This window comes from Phalangium opilio, unplaced genomic scaffold, assembly GCF_054372755.1.
Source record: "Phalangium opilio isolate 3A_F unplaced genomic scaffold, DU_Popi_V2 ptg000019l_1, whole genome shotgun sequence".
In the NCBI taxonomy this organism is placed as follows: Eukaryota; Metazoa; Arthropoda; class Arachnida; order Opiliones; family Phalangiidae; genus Phalangium; species Phalangium opilio.
In genome coordinates, this window is record NW_028324152.1 from 4,734,302 (window position 1) to 4,756,430 (window position 22,129).

At 43.2% G+C, this 22,129-nt stretch overlaps 3 non-coding genes and 31 pseudogenes across 3 annotated transcripts; all 34 read left to right on the plus strand.

Moving 5' to 3' along the window:
• The first annotated feature begins 82 nt into the window (after positions 1-82).
• Positions 83-201, plus strand: LOC149700253 (5S ribosomal RNA; annotated as a pseudogene).
• Positions 202-336: 135 nt separating this feature from the next.
• On the plus strand, positions 337-439 carry LOC149700254 (5S ribosomal RNA; annotated as a pseudogene).
• A 122-nt stretch (positions 440-561) lies between these two features.
• On the plus strand, positions 562-680 carry LOC149700255 (5S ribosomal RNA; annotated as a pseudogene).
• Positions 681-817: 137 nt separating this feature from the next.
• On the plus strand, positions 818-920 carry LOC149700256 (5S ribosomal RNA; annotated as a pseudogene).
• Positions 921-1,042: 122 nt separating this feature from the next.
• Positions 1,043-1,161, plus strand: LOC149700257 (5S ribosomal RNA; annotated as a pseudogene).
• Positions 1,162-1,521: 360 nt separating this feature from the next.
• LOC149700258 (5S ribosomal RNA) lies at positions 1,522-1,640 on the plus strand (annotated as a pseudogene).
• Positions 1,641-1,774: 134 nt separating this feature from the next.
• LOC149700259 (5S ribosomal RNA) lies at positions 1,775-1,877 on the plus strand (annotated as a pseudogene).
• Positions 1,878-1,999: 122 nt separating this feature from the next.
• LOC149700260 (5S ribosomal RNA) lies at positions 2,000-2,118 on the plus strand (annotated as a pseudogene).
• Positions 2,119-2,669: 551 nt separating this feature from the next.
• On the plus strand, positions 2,670-2,788 carry LOC149700261 (5S ribosomal RNA; annotated as a pseudogene).
• A 137-nt stretch (positions 2,789-2,925) lies between these two features.
• LOC149700262 (5S ribosomal RNA) lies at positions 2,926-3,028 on the plus strand (annotated as a pseudogene).
• A 122-nt stretch (positions 3,029-3,150) lies between these two features.
• Positions 3,151-3,269, plus strand: LOC149700263 (5S ribosomal RNA; annotated as a pseudogene).
• A 122-nt stretch (positions 3,270-3,391) lies between these two features.
• LOC149700264 (5S ribosomal RNA) lies at positions 3,392-3,510 on the plus strand (annotated as a pseudogene).
• A 361-nt stretch (positions 3,511-3,871) lies between these two features.
• Positions 3,872-3,990, plus strand: LOC149700265 (5S ribosomal RNA; annotated as a pseudogene).
• A 360-nt stretch (positions 3,991-4,350) lies between these two features.
• On the plus strand, positions 4,351-4,469 carry LOC149700266 (5S ribosomal RNA; annotated as a pseudogene).
• A 597-nt stretch (positions 4,470-5,066) lies between these two features.
• LOC149700267 (5S ribosomal RNA) lies at positions 5,067-5,185 on the plus strand (annotated as a pseudogene).
• A 358-nt stretch (positions 5,186-5,543) lies between these two features.
• On the plus strand, positions 5,544-5,646 carry LOC149700268 (5S ribosomal RNA; annotated as a pseudogene).
• A 120-nt stretch (positions 5,647-5,766) lies between these two features.
• On the plus strand, positions 5,767-5,885 carry LOC149700269 (5S ribosomal RNA; annotated as a pseudogene).
• A 357-nt stretch (positions 5,886-6,242) lies between these two features.
• Positions 6,243-6,361, plus strand: LOC149700270 (5S ribosomal RNA; annotated as a pseudogene).
• An 832-nt stretch (positions 6,362-7,193) lies between these two features.
• Positions 7,194-7,266, plus strand: TRNAK-CUU (transfer RNA lysine (anticodon CUU)). The gene has a single exon. It is a non-coding gene; the product is annotated as a tRNA-Lys (tRNA).
• Positions 7,267-14,831: 7,565 nt separating this feature from the next.
• Positions 14,832-14,904, plus strand: TRNAK-CUU (transfer RNA lysine (anticodon CUU)). The gene has a single exon. It is a non-coding gene; the product is annotated as a tRNA-Lys (tRNA).
• Positions 14,905-18,386: 3,482 nt separating this feature from the next.
• Positions 18,387-18,505, plus strand: LOC149700273 (5S ribosomal RNA; annotated as a pseudogene).
• A 133-nt stretch (positions 18,506-18,638) lies between these two features.
• On the plus strand, positions 18,639-18,757 carry LOC149700274 (5S ribosomal RNA; annotated as a pseudogene).
• Positions 18,758-18,891: 134 nt separating this feature from the next.
• LOC149700275 (5S ribosomal RNA) lies at positions 18,892-18,994 on the plus strand (annotated as a pseudogene).
• Positions 18,995-19,116: 122 nt separating this feature from the next.
• Positions 19,117-19,235, plus strand: LOC149700276 (5S ribosomal RNA; annotated as a pseudogene).
• Positions 19,236-19,357: 122 nt separating this feature from the next.
• Positions 19,358-19,476, plus strand: LOC149700277 (5S ribosomal RNA). The gene has a single exon (XR_016382380.1). It is a non-coding gene; the product is annotated as a 5S ribosomal RNA (ribosomal RNA).
• A 137-nt stretch (positions 19,477-19,613) lies between these two features.
• On the plus strand, positions 19,614-19,716 carry LOC149700278 (5S ribosomal RNA; annotated as a pseudogene).
• A 122-nt stretch (positions 19,717-19,838) lies between these two features.
• On the plus strand, positions 19,839-19,957 carry LOC149700279 (5S ribosomal RNA; annotated as a pseudogene).
• A 137-nt stretch (positions 19,958-20,094) lies between these two features.
• On the plus strand, positions 20,095-20,213 carry LOC149700280 (5S ribosomal RNA; annotated as a pseudogene).
• A 122-nt stretch (positions 20,214-20,335) lies between these two features.
• LOC149700281 (5S ribosomal RNA) lies at positions 20,336-20,454 on the plus strand (annotated as a pseudogene).
• A 361-nt stretch (positions 20,455-20,815) lies between these two features.
• Positions 20,816-20,934, plus strand: LOC149700282 (5S ribosomal RNA; annotated as a pseudogene).
• A 359-nt stretch (positions 20,935-21,293) lies between these two features.
• LOC149700283 (5S ribosomal RNA) lies at positions 21,294-21,412 on the plus strand (annotated as a pseudogene).
• Positions 21,413-21,547: 135 nt separating this feature from the next.
• Positions 21,548-21,650, plus strand: LOC149700284 (5S ribosomal RNA; annotated as a pseudogene).
• Positions 21,651-21,738: 88 nt separating this feature from the next.
• On the plus strand, positions 21,739-21,857 carry LOC149700285 (5S ribosomal RNA; annotated as a pseudogene).
• A 137-nt stretch (positions 21,858-21,994) lies between these two features.
• Positions 21,995-22,097, plus strand: LOC149700286 (5S ribosomal RNA; annotated as a pseudogene).
• The last annotated feature ends 32 nt before the right edge of the window (positions 22,098-22,129 follow it).

A 22,129-nucleotide genomic window follows, 5' to 3' on the forward strand; every position in this document is an offset into this window, starting at 1 on the left:
AAAAAAGCAAACATATCTTCTTTTTGTTATTGTTTTATAAAGATGAAGGTTAATTAAATTCAAATTATTAACTCGCACTCTCGGCAACGACCATATCACGCTGAATACACCGGTTCTCGTCCGATCAACGAAGTTAAGCAGCGTCGAGCGCAGTCAGTACTTGGGAGGGAGACCACTTAGGAACACTGCGTGCCGTTGATTTTTTCACTTTTTTTTTCTCTTTTAAATTTTAATAGATATAAAAAAAGCAAACATGTTTTTTTTGTTATTGTTTTAAAATGATGAAGGTTAATTTGTCTCACTTAATTTAAATTCGAATTATTAACTAGCACTCTCGGCAACGGCCATATCACGCTGAAAACACCGGTTCTCGTCCGATCACCGAAGTTAAGCAGCGTCGAGCGCATACAGTACTTGGGAATACTGCGTGCCGTTTGCTTTTTCACTTTTTTTTCCTCTTTCAAATTCCACCAGATATGAAAACAGCAAACATATCTTCTTTTTGTTATTGTTTTATAAAGATGAAAGTTAATTAAATTCAAATTATTAACTCGCACTCTCGGCAACGGCCATATCATGCTGAAAACACCGGTTTTCGTCCGATAACCGAAGTTAAGCAGCGTCGAGCGCAGTCACTACTTGGGAGGGAGACCACTTAGGAACACTGCGTGCCGTTGGCTTTTTCACTTTTTTTTCCTCTTTTAAATTTTAATAGATATGAAAAAAGCAAACATGTTTTCTTTTTCTTTTTGTTTTAAAATGATGAACGTTAATTTGTCTCACTTAATTTAAATTCGAATTATTAACTAGCACTCTCGGCAACGGCCATATCACGCTGAAAACACCGGTTCTCGTCCGATCACCGAAGTTAAGCAGCGTCGAGCGCATACAGTACTTGGGAATACTGCGTGCCGTTTGCGTTTTCACTTTTGTTTCCTCTTTCAAATTCCACCAGATATGAAAACAGCAAACATATCTTCTTTTTGTTATTGTTTTATAAAGATGAAAGTTAATTAAATTCAAATTATTAACTAGCACTCTCGGCAACAGCCATATCACGCTGAAAACACCGGTTCTCGTCCGATAACCGAAGTTAAGCAGCGTCGAGCGCAGTCACTACTTGGGAGGAAGACCACTTAGGAACACTGCGTGCCGTTGGCTTTTTCACTTTTTTTCCTCTTTTAAATTTTAATAGATATGAAAAAAGCAAACATGTTTTCTTTTTCTTATTGTTTTAAAATGATGAAGGTTAATTTGTCTCACTTAATTTAAATTCGAATTATTAACTAGCACTCTCGGCAACGGCCATATCACGCTGAGAACACCGGTTCTCGTCCGATCGCCGACGTTAGCAGCGTCGAGCGCAGTCAGTACTTGGGAATACAGCGTGCCGTTGGCTTTTTCACTTTTTTTTCCTCTTTTAAATTCCAATAGATATGAAAAAAGCAAACATATCTTCTTTTTGTTATTGTTTTATAAAGATGAAGGTTAATTAAATTCAAATTATTAACTAGCACTCTCGGCAACGACCATATCACGCTGAATACACCGGTTCTCGTCCGATCAACGAAGTTAAGCAGCGTCGAGCGCAGTCAGTACTTGGGAGGGAGACCACTTAGGAACACTGCGTGCCGTTGATTTTTCACTTTTTTTTTCTCTTTTAAATTTTAATAGTAATAAAAAAAGCAAACATGTTTTTTTTGTTATTGTTTTAAAATGATGAAGGTTAATTTGTCTCACTTAATTTAAATTCGAATTATTAACTAGCACTCTCGGCAACGGCCATATCACGCTGAAAACACCGGTTCTCGTCCGATCACCGAAGTTAAGCAGCGTCGAGCGCATACAGTACTTGGGAATACTGCGTGCCGTTTGCTTTTTCACTTTTTTTTCCTCTTTCAAATTCCACCAGATATGAAAACAGCAAACATATCTTCTTTTTGTTATTGTTTTATAAAGATGAAAGTTAATTAAATTCAAATTATTAACTCGCACTCTCGGCAACGGCCATATCATGCTGAAAACACCGGTTTTCGTCCGATAACCGAAGTTAAGCAGCGTCGAGCGCAGTCACTACTTGGGAGGAAGACCACTTAGGAACACTGCGTGCCGTTGGCTTTTTCACTTTTTTTCCTCTTTTAAATTTTAATAGATATGAAAAAAGCAAACATGTTTTCTTTTTCTTATTGTTTTAAAATGATGAAGGTTAATTTGTCTCACTTAATTTAAATTCGAATTATTAACTAGCACTCTCGGCAACGGCCATATCACGCTGAGAACACCGGTTCTCGTCCGATCGCCGACGTTAGCAGCGTCGAGCGCAGTCAGTACTTGGGAATACAGCGTGCCGTTGGCTTTTTCACTTTTTTTTCCTCTTTTAAATTCCAATAGATATGAAAAAAGCAAACATATCTTCTTTTTGTTATTGTTTTATAAAGATGAAGGTTAATTAAATTCAAATTATTAACTAGCACTCTCGGCAACGACCATATCACGCTGAATACACCGGTTCTCGTCCGATCAACGAAGTTAAGCAGCGTCGAGCGCATACAGTACTTGGGAATACTGCGTGCCGTTTGCTTTTTCACTTTTTTTTCCTCTTTCAAATTCCACCAGATATGAAAACAGCACTTAAGTTAATTAAATTCAAATTATTAACTCGCACTCTCGGCAACGGCCATATCATGCTGAAAACACCGGTTCTCGTCCGATAACCGAAGTTAAGCAGCGTCGAGCGCAGTCACTACTTGGGAGGGAGACCACTTAGGAACACTGCGTGCCGTTGGCTTTTTCACTTTTTTTTCCTCTTTTAAATTTTAATAGATATGAAAAAAGCAAACATGTTTTCTTTTTCTTTTTGTTTTAAAATGATGAACGTTAATTTGTCTCACTTAATTTAAATTCGAATTATTAACTAGCACTCTCGGCAACGGCCATATCACGCTGAACACACCGGTTCTCGTCCGATCACCGAAGTTAAGCAGCGTCGAGCGCATACAGTACTTGGGAATACTGCGTGCCGTTTGCGTTTTCACTTTTGTTTCCTCTTTCAAATTCCACCAGATATGAAAACAGCAAACATATCTTCTTTTTGTTATTGTTTTATAAAGATGAAAGTTAATTAAATTCAAATTATTAACTAGCACTCTCGGCAACAGCCATATCACGCTGAAAACACCGGTTCTCGTCCGATAACCGAAGTTAAGCAGCGTCGAGCGCAGTCACTACTTGGGAGGGAGACCACTTAGGAACACTGCGTGCCGTTGGGTTTTTCACTTTTTTTTCCTCTTTTAAATTCCAATAGATATGAAAAAAGCAAACATATCTTCTTTTTGTTATTGTTTTATAAAGATGAAGGTTAATTAAATTCAAATTATTAACTAGCACTTTCGGCAACGACCATATCACGCTGAATACACCGGTTCTCGTCCGATCACCGAAGTTAAGCAGCGTCGAGCGCAGTCAGTACTTGGAAGGGAGACCACTTAGGAACACTGCGTGCCGTTGGCTTTTTCACTTTTTTTTCCTCTTTTAAATTTTAATAGATATGAAAAAAGCAAACATGTTTTCTTTTTCTTATTGTTTCAAAATGATGAAGGTTAATTTGTCTCACTTAATTTAAATTCGAATTATTAACTAGCACTCTCGGCAACGGCCATATCACGCTGAGAACACCGGTTCTCGTCCGATCGCCGACGTTAGCAGCGTCGAGCGCAGTCAGTACTTGGGAATACAGCGTGCCGTTGGCTTTTTCACTTTTTTTTCCTCTTTTAAATTCCAATAGATATGAAAAAAGCAAACATATCTTCTTTTTGTTATTGTTTTATAAAGATGAAGGTTAATTAAATTCAAATTATTAACTAGCACTCTCGGCAACGACCATATCACGCTGAATACACCAGTTCTCGTCCGATCAACGAAGTTAAGCAGCGTCGAGCGCAGTCAGTACTTGGGAGGGAGACCACTTAGGAACACTGCGTGCCGTTGATTTTTTCACTTTTTTTTTCTCTTTTAAATTTTAATAGATATGAAAAAAGCAAACATGTTTTTTTTGTTATTGTTTTAAAATGATGAAGGTTAATTTGTCTCACTTAATTTAAATTCGAATTATTAACTAGCACTCTCGGCAACCGCCATATCACGCTGAAAACACCGGTTCTCGTCCGATCACCGAAGTTAAGCAGCGTCGAGCGCATACAGTACTTGGGAATACTGCGTGCCGTTTGCTTTTTCATTTTTTTTTCCTCTTTCAAATTCCACCAGATATGAAAACAGCAAACATATCTTCTTTTTGTTATTGTTTCATAAAGATGAAAGTTAATTAAATTCAAATTATTAACTCGCACTCTCGGCAACGGCCATATCACGCTAAAAACACCGGTTCTCGTCCGATAACCGAAGTTAAGCAGCGTCGAGCGCAGTCACTACTTGGGAGGGAGACCAATTAGGAACACTGCGTGCCGTTGGCTTTTTCACTTTTTTTTCCTCTTTTAAATTTTAATAGATATGAAAAAAGCAAACATGTTTTCTTTTTCTTATTGTTTTAAAATGATGAAGGTTAATTTGTCTCACTTAATTTAAATTCGAATTATTAACTAGCACTCTCGGCAACGGCCATATCACGCAGAGAACACCGGTACTCGTCCGATCGCCGACGTTAGCAGCGTCGAGCGCAGTCAGTACCAGGGAATACTGCGTGCCGTTGGCTTTTTCACTTTTGTTTCCTCTTTTAAATTCCACTCGATATGAAAAAAGCAAACATATCTTCTTTTTTTTTGTTTTATAAAGATGAAGGTTAATTTGTCTCACTTCATTTAAATTCGAATTATTAACTAGCACTCTCGGCAACGGCCATATCACGCTGCAAACACCGGTTCTCGTCCGATCACCGAAGTTAAAAAGCGTCGAGCGCATACAGTACTTGGGAATACTGCGTGCCGTTGGTTTTTCACTTTTGTTTTCTCTTTTAAATTCCACCCGATATGAAAAAAGCAAACATATCTTTTTTTGTTATTGTTTTATAAAGATGAAAGTTAATTAAATTCAAATTATTAACTAGCACTCTCGGTAACGGCCATATCACGCTGAATACACAGCTTCTCGTCCGATAACCGAAGTTAAGCAGCGTCGAGCACAGTCAGTACTTGGGAGGGAGACCACTTAGGAACACTGCGTGCCGTTGATTTTTTCACTTTTTTTTTCCTCTTTTAAATTTTAATAGATATGAAAAAGCAAACATGTTTTTTTGTTATTGTTTTAAAATGATGAAGGTTAATTTGTCTCACTTAATTTAAATTCGAATTTTTAACTAGCACTCTCGGCAACGGCCATATCACGCTGAGAACACCGGTTCTCGTCCGATCGCCGACGTTAGCAGCGTCGAGCGCAGTCAGTACTTGGGAATACTGCGTGCCGTTGGCTTTTTCACTTTTGTTTCCTCTTTTAAATTCCACCAGATATGAAAAAAGCAAACATATCTTCTTTTTGTTATTGTTTTTTAAAGATAAAGGTTTAATAAATTAAAATTATTAACTATCACTCTCGGCAACGGCCATATCACGCTGAAAACACCGGTTCTCGTCCGATCACCGAAGTTAAGCAGCGTCGAGCGCATACAGTACTTGGGAATACTGCGTGCCGTTGGTTTTTCACTTTTGTTTTCTCTTTTAAATTCCACCCGATATGAAAAAAGCAAACATATCTTTTTTTGTTATTGTTTTATAAAGATGAAAGTTAATTAAATTCAAATTATTAACTAGCACTCTCGGCAACGGCCATATCACGCTGAATACACCGCTTCTCGTCCGATAACCGAAGTTAAGCAGCGTCGAGCGCAGTCAGTACTTGGGAGGGAGACCACTTAGGAACACTGCGTGCCGTTGATTTTTTCACTTTTTTTTCCTCTTTTAAATTTTAATAGATATGAAAAAGCAAACATGTTTTTTTGTTATTGTTTTAAAATGATGAAGGTTAATTTGTCTCACTTAATTTAAATTCGAATTTTTAACTAGCACTCTCGGCAACGGCCATATCACGCTGAGAACACCGGTTCTCGTCCGATCGCCGACGTTAGCAGCGTCGAGCGCAGTCAGTACTTGGGAATACAGCGTGCCGTTGGCTTTTTCACTTTTTTTTCCTCTTTTAAATTCCAATAGATATGAAAAAAGCAAACATATCTTCTTTTTGTTATTGTTTTATAAAGATGAAGGTTAATTAAATTCAAATTATTAACTAGCACTCACGGCAACGACCATATCACGCTGAATACACCAGTTCTCGTCCGATCAACGAAGTTAAGCTTCGTCGAGCGCAGTCAGTACTTGGGAGGGAGACCACTTAGGAACACTGCGTGCCGTTGATTTTTTCACTTTTTTTTCTCTTTTAAATTTTAATAGATATGAAAAAAGCAAACATGTTTAAAGTTTTTCCACAATACCTGACAACCATTGAATTTCTGAGCTTCCGTGGCTCAATGGTTAGCGCGTTCGGCTGTTAACTGAAAGGTTGGAGATTCGAGCCCATCCGGGAGCGGTGTTGTGAGGTCTCAGATGTGACGTAAAAAGTCAAAGTTTTTCCACAATACCTGACGACGATATAATTATTTTGCTTCCGTTGCGCAACGGTTATCGCGTTCATCTGTTAACCGAAAGGTTGGTGGTTCGGGCCCACCCGGGAGCGGTGTTGTGAGATCTCAGAAGGAACGTTAAAAGCCAAAGTTTTTCTACAATACCTGAAAACATTTTAAATTCTAAGCTTCCATGGCGCAATGCTTAGTGCGTTCGGCTGTTAACCGAAAGGTCGGTGGTTCGAGCCCACCCGGGAGCGGTGTTGTGAGGCCTCAGATGTGACGTAAAAAGTCAAAGTTTTCCCACAATACCTGACGAACATTTATTTTTTGGGCTTCCGTGGCGCAATGGTTAGCGCATTCGGCTGTTAACCGAAAGGTTGGTGGTTCGAACCCATCCCGGAGCGGTGTTGTGGAGTCTCATATGTGACGTAAAAAGTCAAAGTTTTTCCACAATACCTGACGGCCATTTAATTTTTGGGCTTCCGTGGCGCAATGGTTAGCGAGTTTGGCTGTTAACCAAAAGGTTGGTGGTTTGAGCCCATACGGGAGCGGTGTTGTGAGTTCTCAGATGTGACGTAAAAAGTCAAAGTTTTTCCACAATACCTGACAACCATTGAATTTCTGAGCTTCCTTGGCTCAATGGTTAGCGCGTTCGGCTCTTAACTGAAAGGTTGGTGGTTCGAGCCCATCTGGGAGCGGTGTTGTGGAGTCTCATATGTGACGTAAAAAGTCAAAATTTTTCCACAATACCTGACGAACATTTATTTTGTGGGCTTCCGTGGCGCAATGGTTAGCGCGTTCGGCTGTTAACCGAAAGGTTGGTCGTTCGAGCCCACCCGGGAGCGGTGTTGTGAGATATCAAATGTAACGTAAAAAGTCAAAGTTTTTCCACAATACCTGACAACATTTTAAATTCTAAGCTTCCGTGGCGCAATGCTTAGTGCGTTCGGCTGTTAACCGAAAGGTTGGTGGTTCGAGCCCATCCGGGAGCGGTGTTGTGAGGTCTTAGATGTGACGTAAAAAGTCAAAGTTTTTCCACAATACCTGACAACCATTGAATTTCTGAGCTTCCGTAGCTCAATGGTTAGCGCGTTCGGCTGTTAACTGAAAGGCTGGAGGTTCGAGCCCATCCGGGAGCGGTGTTGTGAGGTCTCAGATGTGACGTAAAAAGTCAAAGTTTTTCCACAATACCTGACGACGATATAATTTTTGGGCTTCCGTTGCGCAACGGTTATCGCGTTCATCTGTTAACCGAAAGGTTGGTGGTTCGGGCCACCCGGGAGCGGTGTTGTGAGATCTCAGAAGGAACGTAAAAAGCCAAAGTTTTTCCACAATACCAGACAACATTTTAAATTCTAAGCTTCCATGGCGCAATGCTTAGTGCGTTCGGCTGTTAACCGAAAGGTCGGTGGTTCGAGCCCACCCGGGAGCGGTGTCGTGAGGCCTCATATGTGACGTAAAAAGTCAAAGTTTTTCCACTATACCTGACGGTCATTTAATTTTTGGGCTTCCAAGGCGCAATGGTTAGCGCGTTCGGCTGTTAACCGAACGGTTGGTGGTTCGAGCCCATCCCGGAGCGGTGTTGTGGAGTCTCATATGTGACGTAAAAAGTCAAAGTTTTTCCACAATACCTGACGGCCATTTAATTTTTGGGCTTCCGTGGCGCAATGGTTAGAGCGTTCGGCTGTTAACCGAAAGGTTGGTGGTTCGAGCCCATACGGGAGCGGTGTTGTGAGGTCTCAGATGTGACGTAAAAAGACAAAGTTTTTCCACAACACCTGACAACCATTGAATTTCTGAGCTTCCGTGGCTCAATGGTTAGCGCGTTCGGCTGTTAACTGAAAGGTTGGTGGTTCGAGCCCATCCGGGAGCGGTGTTGTGAGGTCTCAGATGTGACGTAAAAAGTCAAAGTTTTTCCACAATACCTGACGACGATATAATTATTGGGCTTCCGTTGCGCAACGGTTATCGCGTTCATCTGTTAACCGAAAGGTCGGTGGTTCGAGTCCACCCGGGAGCGGTGTCGTGAGGCCTCATATGTGACGTAAAAAGTCAAAGTTTTTCCACTATACCTGACGGTCATTTAATTTTTGGGCTTCCAAGGCGCAATGGTTAGCGCGTTCGGCTGTTAACCGAACGGTTGGTGGTTCGAGCCCATCCCGGAGCGGTGTTGTGGAGTCTCATATGTGACGTAAAATGTCAAAGTTTTTCCACAATACCTGACGGCCATTTAATTTTTGGGCTTCCGTGGCGCAATGGTTAGCGCGTTCGGCTGTTAACCGAAAGGTTGGTGGTTCGAGCCCATACGGGAGCGGTGTTGTGAGGTCTCAGATGTGACGTAAAAAGACAAAGTTTTTCCACAATACCTGACAACCATTGAATTTCTGAGCTTCCGTGGCTCAATGGTTAGCGCGTTCGGCTGTTAACTGAAAGGTTGGTGGTTCGAGCCCATCCGGGAGCGGTGTTGTGAGGTCTCAGATGTGACGTAAAAAGTCAAAGTTTTTCCACAATACCTGACGAACATTTATTTTATGGGCTTCCGTGGCGCAATGGTTAGCGCAATCGGCTGTTAACCGAAAGTTTGGTGGTTCGGGCCCACCCGGGAGAGGTGTTGTGGGGTCTCAGATGTAGCGTAAAAAGTCATAAGTTTTCCACAATACATGACAACATTTTAAATTCTAATTTTCCGTGGCGCAATGCTTAGTGCGTTCGGCTGTTAACCGAATGGTTGGTGGTTCGAGCCCATCCGAGAGCGGTGTTGTGAGGTCTCAGATGTGACGTAAAAAGTCAAGGTTTTTCCACAATACCTGACAACCATTTAATTTCTGAGCTTCCGTGGGTCAATGGTTAGCGCGTTCGGCTGTTAACCGAAAGGTTGGTCGTTCGAGCCCACCCGGGAGCGGTGTTGTGAGATCTCAAATGTAACGTAAAAAGTCAAAGTTTTTCCACAATACCTGACAACCATTGAATTTCTGAGCTTCCGTGGCTCAATGGTTAGCGCGTTCGGCTGTTAACTGAAAGGTTGGAGGTTCGAGCCCATCCGGGAGCGGTGTTGTGAGGTCTCAGATGTGACGTAAAAAGTCAAAGTTTTTCCACAATACCTGACGACGATATAATTTTTGGGCTTCCGTTGCGCAACGGTTATCGCGTTCATCTGTTAACCGAAAGGTTGGTGGTTCGGGCCACCCGGGAGCGGTGTTGTGAGATCTCAGAAGGAACGTAAAAAGCCAAAGTTTTTCCACAATACCTGACAACATTTTAAATTCTAAGCTTCCATGGCGCAATGCTTAGTGCGTTCGGCTGTTAACTGAAAGGTCGGTGGTTCGAGCCCACCCGGGAGCGGTGTTGTGAGGCCTCAGATGTGACGTAAAAAGTTAAAGTTTTCCCACAATACCTGACGAACATTTATTTTTTGGGCTTCCGTGGCGCAATGGTTAGCGCATTCGGCTGTTAACCGAAAGGTTGGTGGTTCGAGCACATCCCGGAGAGGTGTTGTGGGGTCTCAGATGTGGCGTAAAAAGTCATAAGTTTTCCACAATACCTGACAACATTTTAAATTTTAAGCTTCCGTGGCGCAATGCTTAGTGCGTTCGGCTGTTAACCAAAAGGGTGGTGGTTCGAGCCCATCTGGGAGCGGTGTTGTGAGGTTTCAGCTGTAACCCAGAATATAAAAGTTTTTCCACAATACCTGACAACATTTTAAATTCTAAGCTTCCATGGCGCAATGCTTAGTGCGTTCGGCTGTTAACCGAAAGGTTGGTGGTTCGAGCCCATCCGGGAGCGGTGTTGTGAGGTCTCAGATGTGACGTAAAAAGTCAAAGTTTTTCCACTATACCTGACAACCATTGAATTTCTGAGCTTCCGTGGCTCAATGGTTAGCGCGTTCGGCTGTTAACTGAAAGGTTGGAGGTTCGAGCCCATCCGGGAGCGGTGTTGTGAGGTCTCAGATGTGACGTAAAAAGTCAAAGTTTTTCCACAATACCTGACGACGATATAATTTTTGGGCTTCCGTTGCGCAACGGTTATCGCGTTCATCTGTTAACCGAAAGGTTGGTTGTTCGGGTCACCCGGGAGCGGTGTTGTGAGATCTCAGAACGAACGTAAAAAGCCAAAGTTTTTCCACAATACCTGACAACATTTTAAATTCTAAGCTTCCATGGCGCAATGCTTAGTGCGTTCGGCTGTTAACCGAAAGGTCGGTGGTTTTAGCCCACCCGGGAGCGGTGTTGTGAGGCCTCAGATGTGACGTAAAAAGTCAAAGTTTTCCCACAATACCTGACGAACATTTATTTTTTGGGCTTCCGTGGCGCAATGGTTAGCGCATTCGGCTGTTAACCGAAAGGTTGGTGGTTCGAGCCCATCCCGGAGCGGTGTTGTGGAGTCTCATATGTGACGTAAAAAGTCAAAATTTTTCCACAATACCTGACGAACATTTATTTTTTGGGCTTCCGTGGCGCAATGGTTAGCGCAATCGGCTGTTAACCGAAAGGTTGGTGGTTCGGGCCCACCCGGGAGAGGTGTTGTGGGGTCTCAGATGTAGCGTAAAAAGTCAAAGTTTTTCCACAAAACCTGACGACGATATAATTTTTGGGCTTCCGTTGCGCAACGGTTATCGCGTTCATCTGTTAACCGAAAGGTTGGTGGTTCGGGCCACACGGGAGCGGTGTTGTGAGATCTCAGAAGGGACGTAAAAAGCCAAAGTTTTTCCACAATACCTGACAACATTTTAAATTCTAAGCTTCCATGGCGCAATGCTTAGTGCGTTCGGCTGTTAACCGAAAGGTCGGTGGTTCGAGCCCACCCGGGAGCGGTGTTGTGGAGTCTCATATGTGACGTAAAAAGTCAAAGTTTTTCCACAAAACCTGACGACGATATAATTTTTGGGCTTCCGTTGCGCAACGGTTATCGCGTTCATCTGTTAACCGAAAGGTTGGTGGTTCGGGCCACACGGGAGCGGTGTTGTGAGATCTCAGAAGGGACGTAAAAAGCCAAAGTTTTTCCACAATACCTGATAACATTTTAAATTCTAAGCTTCCATGGCGCAATGCTTAGTGCGTTCGGCTGTTAACCGAAAGGTCGGTGGTTCGAGCCCACCCGGGAGCGGTGTTGTGGAGTCTCATATGTGACGTAAAATGTCAAAATTTTTCCACAATACCTGACGAACATTTATTTTTTGGGCTTCCGTGGCGCAATGGTTAGCGCAATCGGCTGTTAACCGAAAGGTTGGTGGTTCGGGCCCACCCGGGAGAGGTGTTGTGGGGTATCAGATGTAGCGTAAAAAGTCATAAGTTTTCCACAATACATGACAACATTTTAAATTCTAATTTTCCGTGGCGCAATGCTTAGTGCGTTCGGCTGTTAACCGAATGGTTGGTGGTTCGAGCCCATCCGAGAGCGGTGTTGTGAGGTCTCAGATGTGACGTAAAAAGTCAAAGTTTTTCCACAATACCTGACGACGATATAATTTTTGGGCTTCCGTTGCGCAACGGTTATCGCGTTCATCTGTTAACCGAAAGGTTGGTGGTTCGGGCCACACGGGAGCGGTGTTGTGAGATCTCAGAAGGAACGTAAAAAGCCAAAGTTTTTCCACAATACCTGACAACATTTTAAATTCTAAGCTTCCATGGCGCAATGCTTAGTGCGTTCGGCTGTTAACCGAAAGGTCGGTGGTTCGAGCCCACCCGGGAGCGGTGTTGTGAGGCCTCAGATGTGACGTAAAAAGTCAAAGTTTTCCCACAATACCTGAGGACCATTTATTTTTTGGGCTTCCGTGGCGCAATGGTTAGCGCATTCGGCTGTTAACCGAAAGGTTGGTGGTTCGAGCCCATCCCGGAGAGGTGTTGTGGGGTCTCAGATGTGGCGTAAAAAGTCATAAGTTTTCCACAATACCTGACAACATTTTAAATTTTAAGCTTCCGTGGCGCAATGCTTAGTGCGTTCTACTGTTAACCAAAAGGGTGGTAGTTCGTGCCCATCTGGGAGCGGTGTTGTGAGGTGTCAGCTGTAACCCAGAATATAAAAGTTTTTCCACAATACCTGACAACATTTTAAATTCTTTAGCTTCCGTGGCGCAATGCTTAGTGCGTTCGGCTGTTAACCGAAAGGTCGGTGGTTCGAGCCCACCCGGGAGCGGTGTTGTGAGGCCTTAGATGTGACGTAAAAAGTCAAAGTTTTCCCACAATACCTGACAACCATTGAATTTCTGAGCTTCCGTAGCTCAATGGTTAGCGCGTTCGGCTGTTAACTGAAAGGCTGGAGGTTCGAGCCCATCCGGGAGCGGTGTTGTGAGGTCTCAGATGTGACGTAAAAAGTCAAAGTTTTTCCACTATACCTGACGGTCATTTAATTTTTGGGCTTCCGTTGCGCAACGGTTATCGCGTTCATCTGTTAACCGAAAGGTTGGTGGTTCGGGCCACCCGGGAGCGGTGTTGTGAGATCTCAGAAGGAACGTAAAAAGCCAAAGTTTTTCCACAATACCAGACAACATTTTAAATTCTAAGCTTCCATGGCGCAATGCTTAGTGCGTTCGGCTGTTAACCGAAAGGTCGGTGGTTCGAGCCCACCCGGGAGCGGTGTCGTGAGGCCTCATATGTAACGTAAAAAGTCAAAGTTTTTCCACTATACCTGACGGTCATTTAATTTTTGGGCTTCCAAGGCGCAATGGTTAGCGCGTTCGGCTGTTAACCGAACGGTTGGTGGTTCGAGCCCATCCCGGAGCGGTGTTGTGGAGTCTCATATGTGACGTAAAAAGTCAAAGTTTTTCCACAATACCTGACGGCCATTTAATTTTTGGGCTTCCGTGGCGCAATGGTTAGCGCGTTCGGCTGTTAACCGAAAGGTTGGTGGTTCGAGCCCATACGGGAGCGGTGTTGTGTGGTCTCAGATGTGACGTAAAAAGACAAAGTTTTTCCACAACACCTGACAACCATTGAATTTCTGAGCTTCCGTGGCTCAATGGTTAGCGCGTTCGGCTGTTAACTGAAAGGTTGGTGGTTCGAGCCCATCCGGGAGCGGTGTTGTGAGGTCTCAGATGTGACGTAAAAAGTCAAAGTTTTTCCACAATACCTGACGACGATATAATTATTGGGCTTCCGTTGCGCAACGGTTATCGCGTTCATCTGTTAACCGAAAGGTCGGTGGTTCGAGCCCACCCGGGAGCGGTGTCGTGAGGCCTCATATGTGACGTAAAAAGTCAAACTTTTTCCACTATACCTGACGGTCATTTAATTTTTGGGCTTCCAAGGCGCAATGGTTAGCGCGTTCGGCTGTTAACCGAACGGTTGGTGGTTCGAGCCCATCCCGGAGCGGTGTTGTGGAGTCTCATATGTGACGTAAAAAGTCAAAGTTTTTCCACAATACCTGACGGCCATTTAATTTTTGGGCTTCCGTGGCGCAATGGTTAGCGCGTTCGGCTGTTAACCGAAAGGTTGGTGGTTCGAGCCCATACGGGAGCGGTGTTGTGAGGTCTCAGATGTGACGTAAAAAGACAAAGTTTTTCCACAATACCTGACAACCATTGAATTTCTGAGCTTCCGTGGCTCAATGGTTAGCGCGTTCGGCTGTTAACTGAAAGGTTGGTGGTTCGAGCCCATCCGGGAGCGGTGTTGTGAGGTCTCAGATGTGACGTAAAAAGTCAAAGTTTTTCCACAATACCTGACGACGATATAATTATTGGGCTTCCGTTGCGCAACGGTTATCGCGTTCATCTGTTAACCGAAAGGTTGGTGGTTCGGGCCCACCCGGGAGCGGTGTTGTGAGATCTCAGAAGGAACGTTAAAAGCCAAAGTTTTTCTACAATACCTGAAAACATTTTAAATTCTAAGCTTCCATGGCGCAATGCTTAGTGCGTTTGGCTGTTAACCGAAAGGTCGGTGGTTCGAGCCCACCCGGGAGCGGTGTTGTGAGGCCTCAGATGTGACGTAAAAAGTCAAAGTTTTCCCACAATACCTGACGAACATTTATTTTTTGGGCTTCCGTGGCGCAATGGTTAGCGCACTCGGCTGTTAACCGAAAGGTTGGTGGTTCGAACCCATCCCGGAGCGGTGTTGTGGAGTCTCATATGTGACGTAAAAAGTCAAAGTTTTTCCACAATACCTGACGGCCATTTAATTTTTGGGCTTCCGTGGCGCAATGGTTAGCGAGTTCGGCTGTTAACCAAAAGGTTGGTGGTTCGAGCCCATACGGGAGCGGTGTTGTGAGTTCTCAGATGTGACGTAAAAAGTCAAAGTTTTTCCACAATACCTGACAACCATTGAATTTCTGAGCTTCCTTGGCTCAATGGTTAGCGCGTTCGGCTCTTAACTGAAAGGTTGGTGGTTCGAGCCCATCTGGGAGCGGTGTTGTGGAGTCTCATATGTGACGTAAAAAGTCAAAATTTTTCCACAATACCTGACGAACATTTATTTTATGGGCTTCCGTGGCGCAATGGTTAGCGCAATCGGCTGTTAACCGAAAGTTTGGTGGTTCGGGCCCACCCGGGAGAGGTGTTGTGGGGTCTCAGATGTAGCGTAAAAAGTCATAAGTTTTCCACAATACATGACAACATTTTAAATTCTAATTTTCCGTGGCGCAATGCTTAGTGCGTTCGGCTGTTAACCGAATGGTTGGTGGTTCGAGCCCATCCGAGAGCGGTGTTGTGAGGTCTCAGATGTGACGTAAAAAGTCAAGGTTTTTCCACAATACCTGACAACCATTTAATTTCTGAGCTTCCGTGGGTCAATGGTTAGCGCGTTCGGCTGTTAACCGAAAGGTTGGTCGTTCGAGCCCACCCGGGAGCGGTGTTGTGAGATCTCAAATGTAACGTAAAAAGTCAACGTTTTTCCACAATACCTGACAACCATTGAATTTCTGAGCTTCCGTGGCTCAATGGTTAGCGCGTTCGGCTGTTAACTGAAAGGTTGGAGGTTCGAGCCCATCCGGGAGCGGTGTTGTGAGGTCTCAGATGTGACGTAAAAAGTCAAAGTTTTTCCACAATACCTGACGACGATATAATTTTTGGGCTTCCGTTGCGCAACGGTTATCGCGTTCATCTGTTAACCGAAAGGTTGGTGGTTCGGGCCACCCGGGAGCGGTGTTGTGAGATCTCAGAAGGAACGTAAAAAGCCAAAGTTTTTCCACAATACCTGACAACATTTTAAATTCTAAGCTTCCATGGCGCAATGCTTAGTGCGTTCGGCTGTTAACTGAAAGGTCGGTGGTTCGAGCCCACCCGGGAGCGGTGTTGTGAGGCCTCAGATGTGACGTAAAAAGTCAAAGTTTTCCCACAATACCTGACGAACATTTATTTTTTGGGCTTCCGTGGCGCAATGGTTAGCGCATTCGGCTGTTAACCGAAAGGTTGGTGGTTCGAGCACATCCCGGAGAGGTGTTGTGGGGTCTCAGATGTGGCGTAAAAAGTCATAAGTTTTCCACAATACCTGACAACATTTTAAATTTTAAGCTTCCGTGGCGCAATGCTTAGTGCGTTCGGCTGTTAACCAAAAGGGTGGTGGTTCGAGCCCATCTGGGAGCGGTGTTGTGAGGTTTCAGCTGTAACCCAGAATATAAAAGTTTTTCCACAATACCTGAGAACATTTTAAATTCTAAGCTTCCATGGCGCAATGCTTAGTGCGTTCGGCTGTTAACCGAAAGGTTGGTGGTTCGAGCCCATCCGGGAGCGGTGTTGTGAGGTCTCAGATGTGACGTAAAAAGTCAAAGTTTTTCCACAATACCTGACAACCATTGAATTTCTGAGCTTCCGTGGCTCAATGGTTAGCGCGTTCGGCTGTTAACTGAAAGGTTGGAGGTTCGAGCCCATCCGGGAGCGGTGTTGTGAGGTCTCAGATGTGACGTAAAAAGTCAAAGTTTTTCCACAATACCTGACGACGATATAATTTTTGGGCTTCCGTTGCGCAACGGTTATCGCGTTCATCTGTTAACCGAAAGGTTGGTGGTTCGGGCCACCCGGGAGCGGTGTTGTGAGATCTCAGAACGAACGTAAAAAGCCAAAGTTTTTCCACAATACCTGACAACATTTTAAATTATAAGCTTCCATGGCGCAATGCTTAGTGCGTTCGGCTGTTAACCGAAAGGTCGGTGGTTTGAGCCCACCCGGGAGCGGTGTTGTGAGGCCTCAGATGTGACGTAAAAAGTCAAAGTTTTCCCACAATACCTGACGAACATTTATTTTTTGGGCTTCCGTGGCGCAATGGTTAGCGCATTCGGCTGTTAACCGAAAGGTTGGTGGTTCGAGCCCATCCCGGAGCGGTGTTGTGGAGTCTCATATGTGACGTAAAAAGTCAAAATTTTTCCACAATACCTGACGAACATTTATTTTTTGGGCTTCCGTGGCGCAATGGTTAGCGCAATCGGCTGTTAACCGAAAGGTTGGTGGTTCGGGCCCACCCGGGAGAGGTGTTGTGGGGTCTCAGATGTAGCGTAAAAAGTCAAAGTTTTTCCACAAAACCTGACGACGATATAATTTTTGGGCTTCCGTTGCGCAACGGTTATCGCGTTCATCTGTTAACCGAAAGGTTGGTGGTTCGGGCCACACGGGAGCGGTGTTGTGAGATCTCAGAAGGGACGTAAAAAGCCAAAGTTTTTCCACAATACCTGACAACATTTTAAATTCTAAGCTTCCATGGCGCAATGCTTAGTGCGTTCGGCTGTTAACCGAAAGGTCGGTGGTTCGAGCCCACCCGGGAGCGGTGTTGTGGAGTCTCATATGTGACGTAAAAAGTCAAAGTTTTTCCACAAAACTTGACGACGATATAATTTTTGGGCTTCCGTTGCGCAACGGTTATCGCGTTCATCTGTTAACCGAAAAATGGGTGGTTCGGGCCACACGGGAGCGGTGTTGTGAGATCTCAGAAGGAACGTAAAAAGCAAAAGTTTTTCCACAATACCTGACAACATTTTAAATTTTAAGCTTCCGTGGCGCAATGCTTAGTGCGTTCGGCAGTTAACCAAAAGGGTGGTGGTTCGAGCCCATCTGGGAGCGGTGTTGTGAGGTGTCAGCTGTAACCCAGAATATAAAAGTTTTTCCACAATACCTGAAGACCATTTAATTTTTGGGCTTCCTTTGCGCAATGGTTATCGCGTTCATCTGTTAACCGAACGGTTGGTCGTTCGAGCCCACCTGGGAGCGGTGTTGTGAGATCTCAAATGTAACGTAAAAAGTCAAAGTTTTTCCACAATACCTGACGAACGTTTAATTTTTGGGCTTCCGTTGCGCAATGGTTATCGCGTTCATCTGTTAACCGAAAGGTTGGTGGTTCCAGCCCACCCGGGAGAGGTGTTGTGGGGTCTCAGATGTAGCGTACAAAGTCATAAGTTTTCCACAATACATGACAACATTTTAAATTCTAATTTTCCGTGATGCAATGCTTAGTGTCTTCGGCTGTTAACCGAAAGGTTGGTGGTTCGAGCCCATCCGGGAGCGGTGTTGTGAGGTCTCAGATGTGACGTAAAAAGTCAAAGTTTTTAAACAATACCTGACAACCATTTAATTTCTGAGCTTCCGTGGCTCAATGATTAGCGCGGTCGGCTGTTAACCGAAAGGTTGGTCGTTCGAGCCCACCCGGGCGCGGTGTTGTGAGATCTCAAATGTAACGTAAAAAGTCAAAGTTTTTCCACAATACCTGACAACATTTTAAATTCTAAGCTTCCGTAGCGCAATGCTTAGTGCGTTCGGCTGTTAACCGAAAGGTTGGTGGTTCGAGCCCATCCGGGAGCGGTGTTGTGAGGTCTCAGATGTGACGTAAAAAGTCAAAGTTTTTCCACAATACCTGACGACGATATAATTTTTGGGCTTAAATTCAAATTATTAACTAGCACTCTCGGCAACGACCATATCACGCTGAGTAAACCGGTTCTCGTCCGATCACCGAAGTTAAGCAGCGTCGAGCGCAGTCAGTACTTGGGAGGGAGACCTCTTAGGAACACTGCGTGCCGTTGATTTTTTCACTTTTTTTTCTCTTTTAAATTTCAATAGACATGAGAAAAGCAAACATGTTTTTTTGTTATTGTTTTAAAATGATGAAGGTTAATTTGTCTCACTTAATTTAAATTCAAATTATTAACTAGCACTCTCGGCAACGACCATATCACGCTGAATACACCGGTTCTCGTCCGATCAACGAAGTTAAGCAGCGTCGAGCGCAGTCAGTACTTGGGAGGGAGACCACTTAGGAACACTGCGTGCCGTTGATTTTTTCACTTTTTTTTCTCTTTTAAATTTTAATAGATATGAAAAAAGCAAACATGTTTTTTTTGTTATTGTTTTAAAATGATGAAGGTTAATTTGTCTCACTTAATTTAAATTCGAACTATTAACTAGCACTCTCGGCAACGGCCATATCACGCTGAAAACACCGGTTCTCGTCCGATCACCGAAGTTAAGCAGCGTCGAGCGCATACAGTACTTGGGAATACTGCGTGCCGTTTGCTTTTTCACTTTTGTTTCCTCTTTCAAATTCCACCAGATATGAAAACAGCAAACATATCTTCTTTTTGTTATTGTTTTATAAAGATGAAAGTTAATTAAATTCAAATTATTAACTAGCACTCTCGGCAATGGCCATATCACGCTGAAAACACCGGTTCTCGTCCGATAACCGAAGTTAAGCAGCGTCGAGCGCATACAGTACTTGGGAGGGAGACCACTAAGGAACACTGCGTGCCGTTGGCTTTTTCACTTTTTTTTCCTCTTTTAAATTCCAATAGATATGAAAAAAGCAAACATGTCTTCTTTTTGTTATTGTTTTATAAAGATGAAGGTTAATTAAATTCAAATTATTAACTAGCACTTTCGGCAACGACCATATCACGCTGAATACACCGGTTCTCGTCCGATCACCGAAGTTAAGCAGCGTCGAGCGCAGTCAGTACTTGGGAGGGAGACCACTTAGGAACACTGCGTGCCGTTGGCTTTTTCACTTTTTTTTCCTCTTTTAAATTTTAATAGATATGAAAAAAGCAAACATGTTTTCTTTTTCTTATTGTTTTAAAATGATGAACGTTAATTTGTCTCACTTAATTTAAATTCGAATTATTAACTAGCACTCTCGGCAACGGCCATATCACGCTGAAAACACCGGTTCTCGTCCGATCACCGAAGTTAAGCAGCGTCGAGCGCATACAGTACTTGGGAATACTGCGTGCCGTTTGCGTTTTCACTTTTGTTTCCTCTTTCAAATTCCACCAGATATGAAAACAGCAAACATATCTTCTTTTTGTTATTGTTTTATAAAGATGAAAGTTAATTAAATTCAAATTATTAACTAGCACTCTCGGCAACAGCCATATCACGCTGAAAACACCGGTTCTCGTCCGATAACCGAAGTTAAGCAGCGTCGAGCGCAGTCACTACTTGGGAGGGAGACCACTTAGGAACACTGCGTGCCGTTGGCTTTTTCACTTTTTTTTCCTCTTTTAAATTTTAATAGATATGAAAAAAGCAAACATGTTTTCTTTTTCTTATTGTTTTAAAATGATGAAGGTTAATTTGTCTCACTTAATTTAAATTCGAATTATTAACTAGCACTCTCGGCAACGGCCATATCACGCTGAAAACACCGGCTCTCGTCCGATCATCGAAGTTGAGCAGCGTCGAGCGCATACAGTACTTGGGAGGGAGACCACTAAGGAACACTGCGTGCCGTTGGCTTTTTCACTTTTTTTTCCTCTTTTAAATTCCAATAGATATGAAAAAAGCAAACATATCTTCTTTTTGTTATTGTTTTATAAAGATGAAGGTTAATTAAATTCAAATTATTAACTAGCACTTTCGGCAACGACCATATCACGCTGAATACACCGGTTCTCGTCCGATCACCGAAGTTAAGCAGCGTCGAGCGCAGTCAGTACTTGGAAGGGAGACCACTTAGGAACACTGCGTGCCGTTGGCTTTTTCACTTTTTTTTCCTCTTTTAAATTTTAATAGATATGAAAAAAGCAAACATGTTTTCTTTTTCTTATTGTTTCAAAATGATGAAGGTTAATTTGTCTCACTTAATTTAAATTCGAATTATTAACTAGCACTCTCGGCAACGGCCATATCACGCTGAGAACACCGGTTCTCGTCCGATCGCCGACGTTAGCAGCGTCGAGCGCAGTCAGTACTTGGGAATACAGCGTGCCGTTGGCTTTTTCACTTTTTTTTCCTCTTTTAAATTCCAATAGATATGAAAAAAGCAAACATATCTTCTTTTTGTTATTGTTTTATAAAGATGAAGGTTAATTAAATTCAAATTATTAACTAGCACTCTCGGCAACGACCATATCAAGCTGAATACACCAGTTCTCGTCCGATCAACGAAGTTAAGCAGCGTCGAGCGCAGTCAGTACTTGGGAGGGAGACCACTTAGAAACACTGCGTGCCGTTGATTTTTTCACTTTTTTTTTCTCTTTTAAATTTTAATAGATATGAAAAAAGCAAACATGTTTTTTTTGTTATTGTTTTAAAATGATGAAGGTTAATTTGTCTCACTTAATTTAAATTCGAATTATTAACTAGCACTCTCGGCAACGGCCATATCACGCTGAAAACACCGGCTCTCGTCCGATCGCCGACGTTAGCAGCGTCGAGCGCAGTCAGTACTTGGGAATACAGCGTGCCGTTGGCTTTTTCACTTTTTTTTCCTCTTTTAAATTCCAATAGATATGAAAAAAGCAAACATATCTTCTTTTTGTTATTGTTTTATAAAGATGAAGGTTAATTAAATTCAAATTATTAACTAGCACTCTCGGCAACGACCATATCACGCTGAATACACCGGTTCTCGTCCGATCAACGAAGTTAAGCAGCGTCGAGCGCAGTCAGTACTTGGGAGGGAGACCACTTAGGAACACTGCGTGCCGTTGATTTTTTCACTTTTTTTTTCTCTTTTAAATTTTAATAGATATAAAAAAAGCAAACATGTTTTTTTTGTTATTGTTTTAAAATGATGAAGGTTAATTTGTCTCACTTAATTTAAATTCGAATTATTAACTAGCACTCTCGGCAACGGCCATATCACGCTGAAAACACCGGTTCTCGTCCGATCACCGAAGTTAAGCAGCGTCGAGCGCATACAGTACTTGGGAATACTGCGTGCCGTTTGCTTTTTCACTTTTTTTTCCTCTTTCAAATTCCACCAGATATGAAAACAGCACTTAAGTTAATTAAATTCAAATTATTAACTCGCACTCTCGGCAACGGCCATATCATGCTGAAAACACCGGTTCTCGTCCGATAACCGAAGTTAAGCAGCGTCGAGCGCAGTCACTACTTGGGAGGGAGACCACTTAGGAACACTGCGTGCCGTTGGCTTTTTCACTTTTTTTACCTCTTTTAAATTTTAATAGATATGAAAAAAGCAAACATGTTTTCTTTTTCTTTTTGTTTTAAAATGATGAACGTTAATTTGTCTCACTTAATTTAAATTCGAATTATTAACTAGCACTCTCGGCAACGGCCATATCACGCTGAAAACACCGGTTCTCGTCCGATCACCGAAGTTAAGCAGCGTCGAGCGCATACAGTACTTGGGAATACTGCGTGCCGTTTGCGTTTTCACTTTTGTTTCCTCTTTCAAATTCCAC